Below are 13,201 nucleotides of genomic sequence, written 5' to 3' on the forward strand. Positions count from 1 at the left end.
GGGGGGGGGGGGCGCCGCCCCCCTTCCCTTGTCCTATTCGGACTAGGAAGGGGAGGGGCGCTCGGCCACCTCCTGCCTCCTTCTCTCTTCTCCCTCAAGGCCCATGTAGGCCCAATAACCCCCCGGGGGGTTCCGGTAACCCCCCGGTACTCCGGTAAAATGCCGATTTCACCCGAAACGATTCTGATGTCCAAATATAGGCTTCCAATATATCAATCTTTATGTCTCGACCATTTCGAGACTCCTCGTCATGTTCGTGATCACATCCGGGACTCCGAACAACCTTCGGTACATCAAAATACATAAACTCATAATGAAACTGTCATCGTAACTTTAAGCTTGCGGACCCTACGGTTCGAGAACAATGTAGACATGACCGAGACACGTCTCCAGTCAATAACCAATAGCGGGACCTGGATGCCCATATTGGCTCTTACATATTCTACGAAGATCTTTATCGGTCAGACCGCATAACTACATACGTTGTTCCCTTTGTCATCGGTATGTTACTTGCCCGAGATTCGATCGTCGGTATCCAATACCTAGTTCAATCTCGTTACCGGCAAGTCTCTTTACTCGTTCCGTAATACATCATATCACAACTAACACATTAGTTGCAATGCTTGCAAGGCTTATGTGATGTGCATTACCGAGAAGGCCCAGAGATACCTCTCCGACAAACGGAGTGACAAATCCTAATCTCGAAATACGCCAACCCAACATGTACCTTTGGAGACACCTGTAGAGCTCCTTTATAATCACCCAGTTACGTTGTGACGTTTGGTAGCACACAAAGTGTTCCTCCGGTAAACGGGAGTTGCATAATCTCATAGTCATAGGAACATGTATAAGTCATGAAGAAAGCAATAGCAACATACTAAACGATCGGGTGCTAAGCTAATGGAATGGGTCATGTCAATCGGATCATTCAACTAATGATGTGATCCCGTTAATCAAATAACAACTCCTTGTCTTTGGTTAGGAAACATAACCATCTTTGATTAGCTAGTCAAGTAGAGGCATACTAGTGACACTTTGTTTGTCTATGTATTCACACATGTATTATGTTTCCGGTTAATACAATTCTAGCATGAATACTAAACATTTATCATGATATAAGGAAATAAATAATAACTTTATTATTGCCTCTAGGGCATATTTCCTTCAGTCTCCCACTTGCACTAGAGTCAATAATCTAGATTACACAATAATGATTCTAACACCCATGGAGCCTTGGTGCCGATCATGTTTTGCTCGTGGAAGAGGCTTAGTCAACGGGTCTGCTACATTCAGATCCGTATGTATCTTGCAAATCTCTATGTCTCCCACCTAGACTAGATCCCGTATGGAATTGAAGCGTCTCTTGATGTGCTTGGTTCTTTTGTGAAATCTGGATTCCTTTGCCAAGGCAATTGCACCAGTATTGTCACAAAAGGTTTTCATTGGACCCGATGCACTAGGTATGACACCTAGATCGGATATGAACTCCTTCATCCAGACTCCTTCGTTTGCTGCTTCCGAAGCAGCTATGTACTCCGCTTCACATGTAGATCCCGCCACGACGCTTTGTTTAGAACTGCACCAACCGACAGCTCCACCGTTTAATGTAAACACGTATCCGGTTTGCGATTTAGAATCGTCCAGATCAGTGTCGAAGCTTGCATCAACGTAACCGTTTACGATGAGCTCTTTGTCACCTCCATATACGAGAAACATATCCTTAGTCCTTTTTAGGTACTTCAGGATATTCTTGACCGCTGTCCAGTGATCCACTCCTGGATTACTTTGGTACCTCCCTGCTAAACTTATAGCAAGGCACACATCATGTCTGGTACACAAAATTGCATACATGATAGATCCTATGGCTGAAGCATAGGGAACATCTTTCATTTTCTCTCTATCTTCTGTAGTGGTCGGGCATTGAGTCTTACTCAACTTCACACCTTGTAACACAGGCAAGAACCCTTTCTTTGCTTGATCCATTTTGAACTTCTTCAAAACTTTGTCAAGGTATGTGCTTTGTGAAAGTCCAATTAAGCGTCTTGATCTATCTCTATAGATCTTAATGCCCAATATGTAAGCAGCTTCACCGAGGTCTTTCATTGAAAAACTCTTATTCAAGTATCCCTTTATGCTATCCAGAAATTCTATATCATTTCCGATTAGTAATATGTCATCCACATATAATATCAGAAATGCTACAGAGCTCCCACTCACTTTCTTGTAAATACAGGCTTCTCCAAAAGTCTGTACAAACCCAAATGCTTTGATCACACTATCAAAGCGTTTATTCTAACTCCGAGAGGCTTGCACCAGTCCATAAATGGATCGCTGGAGCTTGCACACTTTGTTAGCTCCCTTTGGATCGATAAAACCTTCTGGTTGCATCATATACAACTCTTCTTCCAGAAATCCATTTAGGAATGCAGTTTTTACATCCATCTGCCAAATTTCATAATCATAAAATGCGGCAATTGCTAACATGATTCAGACAGACTTAAGCATCGCTACGGGTGAGAAGGTCTCATCGTAGTCAATCCCTTGAACTTGTCAAAAACCTTTTGCGACAAGTCGAGCTTTGTAGACAGTAACATTACCGTCAGCGTCAGTCTTCTTCTTAAAGATCCATTTGTTCTCAATTGCTTGCCGATCATCGGGCAAGTCAACCAAAGTCCATACTTTGTTCTCATACATGGATCCCATCTCAGATTTCATGGCTTCAAGCCATTTTGCGGAATCTGGGCTCACCATCGCTTCTTCATAGTTCGTAGGTTCATCATGATCTAGTAGCATGACTTCCAGAACAGGATTACCGTACCACTCTGGTGCGGATCTTACTCTGGTTGATCTACGAGGCTCACTAGTAACTTGATCTGAAATTTCATGATCATCATCATTAAATTCCTCACTAATTGGTGTAGGTGTCGCAGAAACCGGTTTCTGTGATGAACTACTTTCCAATAAGGGAGCAGGTACAGTTACCTCATCAAGTTCTACTTTCCTCCCACTCACTTCTTTCGAGAGAAACTCCTTCTCTAGAAAGGATCCATTTTTTAGCAACGAATGTCTTGCCTTTGGATCTGTGATAGAAGGTGTACCCAACAGTTTCCTTTGGGTATCCTATGAAGACACATTTCTCCGTTTTGGGTTCGAGCTTATCAGGTTGAAGCTTTTTCACATAAGCATCGCAGCCCCAAACTTTAAGAAACGACAACTTTGGTTTCTTGCCAAACCACAGTTCATAAGGTGTCGTCTCAATGGATTTCGATGGTGCCCTATTTAACGTGAATGTGTCCGTCTCTAAAGCATAACCCCAAAATGATAGTGGTAAATCTGTAAGAGACATCATAGATCGCACCATATCTAGTAAAGTACGATTACGACGTTCGGACACACCATTACGTTGTGGTGTTCCGGGTGGCGTGAGTTGCGAAACTATTCCGCATTGTTTCAAATGTACACCAAACTCGTAACTCAAATATTCTCCTCCACGATCAGATCGTAGAAACTTTATTTTCTTGTTACGATGATTTTCCACTTCACCCTGAAATTCTTTGAACTTTTCAAATGTTTCAGACTTGTGTTTCATTAAGTAAATATACCCATATCTGCTTAAATCATCTGTGAAGGTGAGAAAATAATGATATCCGCCACGAGCCTCAACATTCATCGGACCACATACATCTGTATGTATGATTTCCAACAAATCTGTTGCTCTCTCCATAGTACCGGAGAACGGCGTTTCAGTCATCTTGCCCATGAGGCACGGTTCGCAAGTACCAAGTGATTCATAATCAAGTTGTTCCAAAAGTCCATCAGTATGGAGTTTCTTCATGCGCTTTACACCGATATGACCTAAACGGCAGTGCCACAAATAAGTTGCACTATCATTATCAACTCTGCATCTTTTGGCTTCAACATTATGAATATGTGTATCACTACTATCGAGATTCATCAAAAATAGACCACTCTTCAAGGGTGCATAACCATAAAAGATATTACTCATATAAATAGAACAACCATTATTCTCTGATTTAAATGAATAACCGTCTCGCATCAAACAAGATCCAGATATAATGTTCATGCTCAACGCTGGCACCAAATAACAATTATTTAGGGCTAATACTAATCCCGAAGGTAGATGTAGAGGTAGCGTGCCAACCGCGATCACATCAACTTTGGAACCATTTCCCATGCGCATCGTCACCTCATCCTTTGCCAGTGTTCGCTTAATCCGTAGTCCCTGTTTCGAGTTGCAAATATTAGCAACAGAACCAGTATCAAATACCCAGGTGCTACTGCGAGCTCTAGTAAGGTACACATCAATAACATGTATATCACATATACCTTTGTTCACATTGCCATCCTTCTTATCCGCCAAATACTTGGGGCAGTTCCGCTTCCAGTGACCAGTCTGCTTGCAGTAGAAGCACTCAGTTTCAGGCTTAGGTCTAGACTTGGGTTTCTTCTCCTGAGTAGCAACTTGCTTGCTGTTTTCCTTGAAGTTCCCCTTCTTCTTCCCTTTGCCCTTTTCTTGAAACTAGTGGTCTTGTTGACCATCAACACTTGATGCTCCTTCTTGATTTCTACCTTCGCAGCCTTTAGCATTGCGAAGAGCTCGGGAATTGTCTTATCCATCCCTTGCATATTATAGTTCATCACGAAGCTCTTGTAGCTTGGTGGAAGTGATTGGAGAATTCTATCAATGACGCTATCATCCGGAAGATTAACTCCCAGTTGAATCAAGTGATTACAATACCCAGACATCTTGAGTATATGCTCACTGACAGAACTATTCTCCTCCATCTTGCAGCTATAGAATTTATTGGAGACTTCATATCTCTCAATCCGGGCATTCTGCTGGAATATTAACTTCAACTCCTGGAACATCTCATATGCCCCATGATGTTCAAAACGTCGTTGAAGTCCCGGTTCTAAGCCGTAAAGCATGGCACATTGAACTATCGAGTAGTCATCAGCTTTGCTCTGCCAGACGTTCTTAACGTCGTCAGTTGCATCAGCAGCAGGCCTGGCACCCAGCGGTGCTTCCAGGACGTAACTCTTCTGTGCAGCAATGAGGATAATCCTCAAGTTACGGACCCAGTCCGTGTAATTGCTACCATCATCTTTCAACTTTGCTTTCTCAAGGAACGCATTAAAATTCAACGGAACAACAACACGGGCCATCTATCTACAATCAACATAAACAAGCAAGATACTATCAGGGACTAAGTTCATGATAAATTTAAGTTCAATTAATCATATTACTTAAGAACTCCCACTTAGATAGACATCCCTCTAATCCTCTAAGTGATCACGTGATCCAAATCAACTAAACCATAACCGATCATCACGTGAAATGGATTAGTTTTCAATGGTGAACATCATTATGTTGATCATATCTACTATATGATTCATGCTCGACCTTCCGGTCTCCGTGTTCCGAGGCCATATCTGCATATGCTAGGCTCGTCAAGTTTAACCTGAGTATTCTGCGTGTGCAAAACTGGCTTGCACCCGTTGTAGATGAAAGTAGAGCTTATCAGACCCGATCATCACGTGGTGTCTGGGCACGACGAACTTTGGCAACGGTGCATACTCAGTGAGAACACTTCTTGATAATTTAGTGAGAGATCATCTTATAATGCTACCGTCAATCAAAGCAAGATAAGATGCATAAAAGATAAACATCACATGCAATCAATATAACTGATATGATATGGCCATCATCATCTTGTGCTTGTGATCTCCATCTCCGAAGCACCGTCATGATCACCATCGTCACCGGCGCGACACCTTGATCTCCATCGTAGCATCGTTGTCGTCTCGCCAATCTTATGCTTCTATGACTATCGCTACAACTTAGTGATAAAGTAAAGCATTACAGGGTGATTGCATTGCATACAATAAAGCGACAACCATATGGCTCCTGCCAGTTGCCGATAACTCAGTTACAAAACATGATCATCTCATACAATAAAATTTAGCATCATGTCTTGACCATATCACATCACAACATGCCCTGCAAAAACAAGTTAGACGTCCTCTACTTTGTTTGTTGCAAGTTTTACGTGGCTGCTACGGGCTTAAGCAAGAACCAATCTTACCTACGCATCAAAACCACAACGATAGTTTGTCAAGTTGATGCCATTTTAACCTTCGCAAGGACCGGGCGTAGCCACACTTGGTTCAACTAAAGTTGGAGAAACTGACACCCGCCAGCCACCTGTGTGCAAAGCACGGCGGTAGAACCAGTCTCGTGTAAGCGTACGCGTAATGTCGGTCCGGGCCGCTTCATCCAACAATACCGCCGAACCAAAGTATGACATGCTGGTAGGCAGTATGACTTATATCGCCCACAACTCACTTGTGTTCTACTCGTGCATATAACATCAAACCATAAAACCTAGGCTCGGATGCCACTGTTGGGGAACGTAGTAATTTCAAAAAATTTCCTACGCACACGCAAGATCATGGTGACGCATAGCAACAAGAGTGGAGAGTGTTGTCTACGTACCCTCGTAGACCGAAGCGGAAGCGTTGGCGCAACGCAGAGGAAGTAGTCGTACGTCTTCCTGGTCCAACCGATCCAAGCACCGTTACTCCGGCACCTCCGAGTTCTTGACACACGTATAGCTCGATGACGCACCCCGGGCTCCGATCCAGCAAAGCTTCGGGGAGGAGTTTTGTCAGCACGATGGCGTGGTGATGATCTTGATGTTTAACCGTCGCAGGGCTTCGCCTAAGCACCGCTACAATATGATCGAGGTGTAATATCGTGGAGGGGGCACCGCACACGGCTAAGGAACGATCACGAAGATCAACTTGTGTGTTCTAGGGTGCCCCCTGCCCCCGTATATAAAGGAGCCAAGGGGAGGGGGCGGCCGGCCAAGGAGGGGCGCGCCAGGGGGGAGTCCTATTCCCACCGGGAGTAGGACTCCCTTCTTTCCTAGTTGGAGAAGGAGAAGGGGGGAAAGAGGAGGAAGAGGGGAAGGAAAGGGGGGGCGCCGCCCCCCTTCCCTTGTCCTATTCGGACTAGGAAGGGGAGGGGCGCGTGGCCACCTCCTGCCTCCTTCTCTCTTCTCCCTCAAGGCCCATGTAGGCCCAATAACCCCCCGGGGGGTTCTGTTAACCCCCCGGGGGGTTCTGGTAACCCCCCCGGTACTCCGGTAAAATGCCGATTTCACCCGGAACGATTCTGATGTCCAAATATAGGCTTCCAATATATCGATCTTTATGTCTCGACTATTTCGAGACTCCTCATCATGTCCGTGATCACATCCGGGACTCCGAACAACCTTCGGTACATCAAGATACATAAACGCATAATGAAACTGTCATCGTAACTTTAAGCGTGCGGACCCTACGGTTCGAGAACAATGTAGACATGACCGAGACACGTCACTGGTCAATAACTAATAGCGGGACTTGGATGCCCATATTGGCTCCTACATATTCTACGAAGATCTTTATCGGTCAGACCGCATAACTACATACGTTGTTCCCTTTGTCATCGGTATGTTACTTGCCCGAGATTCGATCGTCGGTATCCAATACCTAGTTCAATCTCGTTACCGGCAAGTCTCTTTACTCGTTCTGTAATACATCATCTCACAACTAACACATTAGTTGCAATGCTTGCAAGGCTTATGTGATGTGCATTACCGAGAGGGCCTAGAGATACCTCTCCGACAAACGGAGTGACAAATCCTAATATCGAAATACGCCAACCCAACATGTACCTTTGGAGACACCTGTAGAGCTCCTTTATAATCACCCAGTTACGTTGTGACGTTTGGTAGCACACAAAGTGTTCCTCCGGTAAACGGGAGTTGCATAATCTCATAGTCATAGGAACATGTATAAGTCATGAAGAAAGGAATAGCAACATACTAAACGATCGGGTGCTAAGCTAATGGAATGGGTCATGTCAATCAGATCATTCAACTAATGATGTGATCCCGTTAATCAAATAACAACTCTTTGTCTATGGTTAGGAAACATAACCATCTTTGATTAACGAGCTAGTCAAGTAGAGGCATACTAGTGACACTTTGTTTGTCTATGTATTCACACATGTATTATGTTTCCGGTTAATACAATTCTAGCATGAATAATAAACATTTATCATGATATAAGGAAATAAATAATAACTTTATTATTGCCTCTAGGGCATATTTCCTTCAATTAGAGTCATGCTAGTTGAGTAGTTGTGAATTTGAGACATACTTGTGTTAAAGTTTGTGATTCCCATAGCATGCATGTATGGTGAACCGTTATGTGACGAAATCGGAGCATGATTTATTTATTGATTGTCTTCCTTATGAGTGGCAGTCGGGGACGAGCGATGGTCTTTTCCTACCAATCTACCCCCCTAGGAGCATGCGCGTAGTACTTTGTTTCGATAACTAATAGATTTTTGCAATAAGTATGTGAGTTCTTTATGACTAATGTTGAGTCCATGGATTATACGCACTCTCACCCTTCCACCGTTGCTAGCCTCTCTAGTACCGTGCAACTTTCGCCGATACCATAAACCCACCATATATCTTCCTCAAAACAACCACCATACCTACCTATTATGGCATTTCCATAGCCATTCCGAGATATATTGCTATGCAACTTTCCACCATTTCGTTATTATGACACGCTTCATCATTGTCATATTATTTTGCATGATCATGTAGTTGACACCGTATTTGTGGCAAAGCCACTGTTCATAATTCTTCCATACATGCCACTCCTGAGTCATTGCACATCCCGGTACACCGCCGGAGGCATTCATATAGGGTCATATTTTGTTCTAAGTATCGAGTTGTAATTCTTGAGTTGTAAGTAAATAAAAGTGTGATGATCATCCTTATTAGAGCATTTTCCCAGTGAGGAAAGGATGATGGAGACTATGATTCCCCCATAAGTCAGGATGAGACTCCGGATGAAAATAAATAAATAAAAGAGGCCAAAGAAGCCCAAATAAAAAAAGAGAAAAGATGCCATAAAAAAGAGAAAGGCCCAAATAAAAATAAATAAATAAAAAATATGAGAGAAAAAGAGAGAAGGGGCAATGCTACTATCCTTTTACCACACTTGTGCTTCAAAGTAGCACCATGATCTTCATGATAGAGAGTCTCCTATGTTATCACTTTCATATACTAGTGGGAATCTTTCATTATAGAACTTGGCTTGCATATTCCAATGATGGGCTTCCTCAAAATGCCCTAGGTCTTCATGAGCAAGCGAGTTGGATGCACACCCACTAGTTTCTTTTGTTGAGCTTTCATACATTTATAGCTCTAGTGCATCCGTTGCATGGCAATCCCTACTCACTCACATAGATATCTATTGATGGGCATCTCCATAGCCCGTTGATACGCCTAGTTGATGTGAGACTATCTTCTCCTTTTTGTCTTCTCCACAACCACCATTCTATTCCACCTATAGTGCTATGTCCATGGCTCACGCTCATGTATTGCATGAAGATTGAAAAAGTTTGAGAACACCAAAAGTATGAAACAATTGCTTGGCTTGTCATCGCGGTTGTGCATGATTTAAATATTTTGTGTGGTGAAGATGGAGCATAGCCAGTCTATATGATTTTGTAGGGATAACTTTCTTTGGCCATGTTATTTTGAGAAGACATGATTACTTGGTTAGTATGCTTGAAGTATTATTATTTTTATGTCAATATTAAACTTTTGTATTGAATCTTATGGATCTGAATATTCTTGCCAAAATAAAGAGAACTACATGGATAAATATGTTAGGTAGCATTTCACATCAAAAATTCTGTTTTTATCATTTACCTACTCGAGGACGAGCGGGAATTAAGCTTGGGGATGCTGATACGTCTCCAACGTATCTATAATTTTTGATTGTTCCATGCTATTATATTATCAACCTTGGATGTTTTATATGCATTTATATGCTATTTTATATGATTTTTGGGACTAACCTATTAACCTAGAGCCCAGTGCCAGTTTCTATTTTTTCCTTGTTTTAGAGTATCGCAGAAAAGGAAAATCAAACGGAGTCCAATTGACCTGAAACTTCACGGAACTTATTTTTGGACCAGAAGAAGCCCATGGAGTATCTGAGTTGGACCAGGAGAGTCCCGGGCTGCCCACGAGGGTGGGGGGCGGGCCCCCCTGCCTCATGGACAGCCCAGAGGTCCACCGACGTACTTCTTCCTCCCATATATACCCATATACCCTAAAAACTTTGGGAGCAGAATAGATCGGGAGTTCCGCCGCCAGAAGTCTCCGTAGCCACCGAAAACCAATCTAGACCCGTTCGGGCACCCTACCGGAGGGGAAACCCCTCTCCGGCGGCCATCTTCATCATCCCGGCGCTCTCCATGACGAGGAAGGAGTAGTCCACCCTCGGGGCTAAGGGTATGTACCAGTAGCTATGTGTTTGATCTCTCTCTCTCTCTCATGTTCTTGAGGTGGTACGATCTTGATGTATCGCGAGCTTTGCTATTATAGTTGGATCTTATGATGTTTCTCCCCCTCTACTCTCTTATAATGGATTGAGTTTTCCCTTTGAAGTTATCTTATCGGATTGAGTCTTTAAGGATTTGAGTTTTCCCCCTCTACTCTCTTGTAATGTGCTTTATGCATGCATGCACTGCAATTAATGCATTGGTAAACATAATTGTTTGAGAAAAACAAGCACATTAATTAAGTGATTTTACAAACTACAACAATCATTCCACCACTCACCATCTATCTTGGTTGGTGAGATTTTTAAATTAAACCCTATAAATCGGAAAGAGGGAGTACAACCAGCCTGGCCAGGAGCACCGTGCGTGTGCGCTTGAGGAAATGTGAAATGTCTCCAAATTCGAAGCGTCCGAGCGCCCGCATTCCCCAGACGGCCAAACCCACTGAGCACTGAGGCCGAGCCTGGCCGATTCCCCCAAATCCCGAGCCTCGCCGTAACCCTAGCTCCCCATTTCCAGTTGCATCGAGCGATGACTGGTGGCGAGGATCCAAATCCTCCGTCCCGCGCTCGCCAGCCGCCGGCCATGGGGAAGAGGGAGGCCGCGGCGGCAACGCCTGGGCCCGACAAGCCCGAACCCCACGGAGCCGCAGAGAAGCGGCCAAGGAGTGGCCACGGCGACGAGACGGCCGACGATTTCATCAGCGGGCTCCCCGATGTCGTCCTTGGCACCATCATCTCCCTCCTCCCCACCAAGCATGGCGGCCGCATGCCGGTCCACTCCCGCTGATGGCGCCACCTGTGGCGCTCCGCGCCTCTCAACCTCAAGGTCAGTCGTGCCCCCGTCCGCGCCTCCTCCCATGCCCCACCCTCTGCTATCTCTGATATAATCTCCCAGCACCCTGGCCCCGCACGCCGGTTTTACTTCCATTGACCCGGCCCCGACAACCCCGGCGCCGGCGACCTCTGCGCCCAGGTGGAGAGCTGGCTTCACTCCCCGGTACTCGCCAAGCTCCAGGAGCTCGACATCAGCTACGCCAACCGCCGGCTGCTGCCATCTGCGCTCCGCTCTGCGTCCACTCTCCTAGTTGCCAAGATGAGCCATTGTCGTTTCCCCAACGAGATCGGGTCGTCCATGAACTCCCCCCTCCTCAAGCAGCTCTCCTTGATGGAAGTTTCCATCTCGGAGGATGTCTTCCACCATTGGCTCTCTGGTTTCCATGCCTTGGAGAGCCTTTACGTTTTCGAAGTTAGTGGTGTGCGATGCCTCCGTATTAGCTCGCCCACAATCAGGAGCATCGGCTTCCGTAGCTCCATACCAGAAAGAGAACTGGTCATCGAGGATGCTCCTTGCCTGGTAAGGTTACTAATAGTAACTTACAGTTCCCGTGTTAATTATTGTGTTACTATCCGGGTAATTAGGGTGCCTAAACTGGAGATATTGGGCCCTTTGCTACCCGTCGCCTCAAAGCTAGTCTCCCAGGTAGCAGCAGCAGCATCCTTGAATCTTGTATTTGGCATTCCTTCATGCAGATAATTATCTGTCATGTCTATTGTTTGTTTCCTTCAGGGAATAAGCCCAGTCAGCCCGGCAAACTCGATGCGCACCATGAAGATTTTTGCTCTCAGGTCTTCTGGACATGAATTGGACGCAGTTCTTAACATCCTCAGGTGGTTTCCCTGTCTGGAAAAGCTCTATGTCATTGTGAGTACTCATCTTTGCTTGCTTTGAATGTCATTGTTTGTATCTAGTCTAGTTTGCAACAGCTTTAACATATCCCTCTTATTTCCATTTGCAGTTTCACAAACACAATGAGAAGGATAAGAAAAATGGCCTCAGTATGACCCACTACATCCAATTGAATGCCTTCAAACCCATCTCAAGAGAGTGGTGTTTGGGCCATTCACGGGCAATGACAAACAGTATGAGTTTGCCGGGTTCTTTGTTTTGAATGCAGCAGTGTTAAAAAAAGTTGAATTTGAAGGATTTGGTGACTACAACAGTGTATCGTTGGCTTATCAACATAGTTTTCTACAACAGGAAGACAAAGCTTCTCGAGATGCTCAATTTGAATTCAGGAGATATATTCGTACCGAGCATCAGCTCGTAGAGCACACGTCCATGATTTGTCACTGGCTGACACCTTCATCAGCCATAGACAGGATTGATGCCTGAAGATTGCACTGTCTTAGTGTCTTCTGCTCATTTGTAAACACTATTGATGCCTGAAGGCTGCATCATCTTCTACATAAGTCTGCTCAATTTCTAGTCTGAAGTTCCTCTCTTATTCTGGTAACTTATGAAGTTGCCCCTGTTAAAACTGAAAAAGTTGTTTATGGATGCAAAAATAAGTGCACTGAAGTAAATTTCTGATGGGCAGGGATGCAAAAATATTACTGCTGGAAGTTGTAACTGTGCAGTTATGGCTTTTGTTCTGCCTATGTTGGGTGTTGGATACTTAATTGTCTTTTCATTTGTATGAAGAAGCACGAGATGTTTGATGCTCATGAAAGGTCAGCCTGTGGCTTAGGCCCCTATGATTTTCTAGCTAGGAAGGAGATGCATCTCTATAATTTTAAGATATATCTGTGTATGTTATCAGCTAGAAGTTCTGCTAATGATCAACATGCTTCAGTTGGCTACTGTTTGTTCTTTATTATAGTTGAGTTCACCGAAATTGAATTGATCACATCCTTAACAGCGTCGTATTGGGCTAAGGACCTGAAGATAGTGTTGGCTTTGCCAGTGATTCTGTTGTAT

General features: G+C 44.3%; 1 pseudogene; it reads left to right on the plus strand.

Annotated features, from left to right (window-relative positions):
- Positions 1 to 10,875: 10,875 nt before the first annotated feature.
- Positions 10,876 to 12,912, plus strand: LOC119319206 (annotated as a pseudogene).
- Positions 12,913 to 13,201: the final 289 nt, after the last annotated feature.

The sequence above is a fragment of the Triticum dicoccoides genome, chromosome 6A (assembly GCF_002162155.2).
Source record: "Triticum dicoccoides isolate Atlit2015 ecotype Zavitan chromosome 6A, WEW_v2.0, whole genome shotgun sequence".
Lineage (NCBI taxonomy): Eukaryota > Viridiplantae > Streptophyta > Magnoliopsida > Poales > Poaceae > Triticum > Triticum dicoccoides.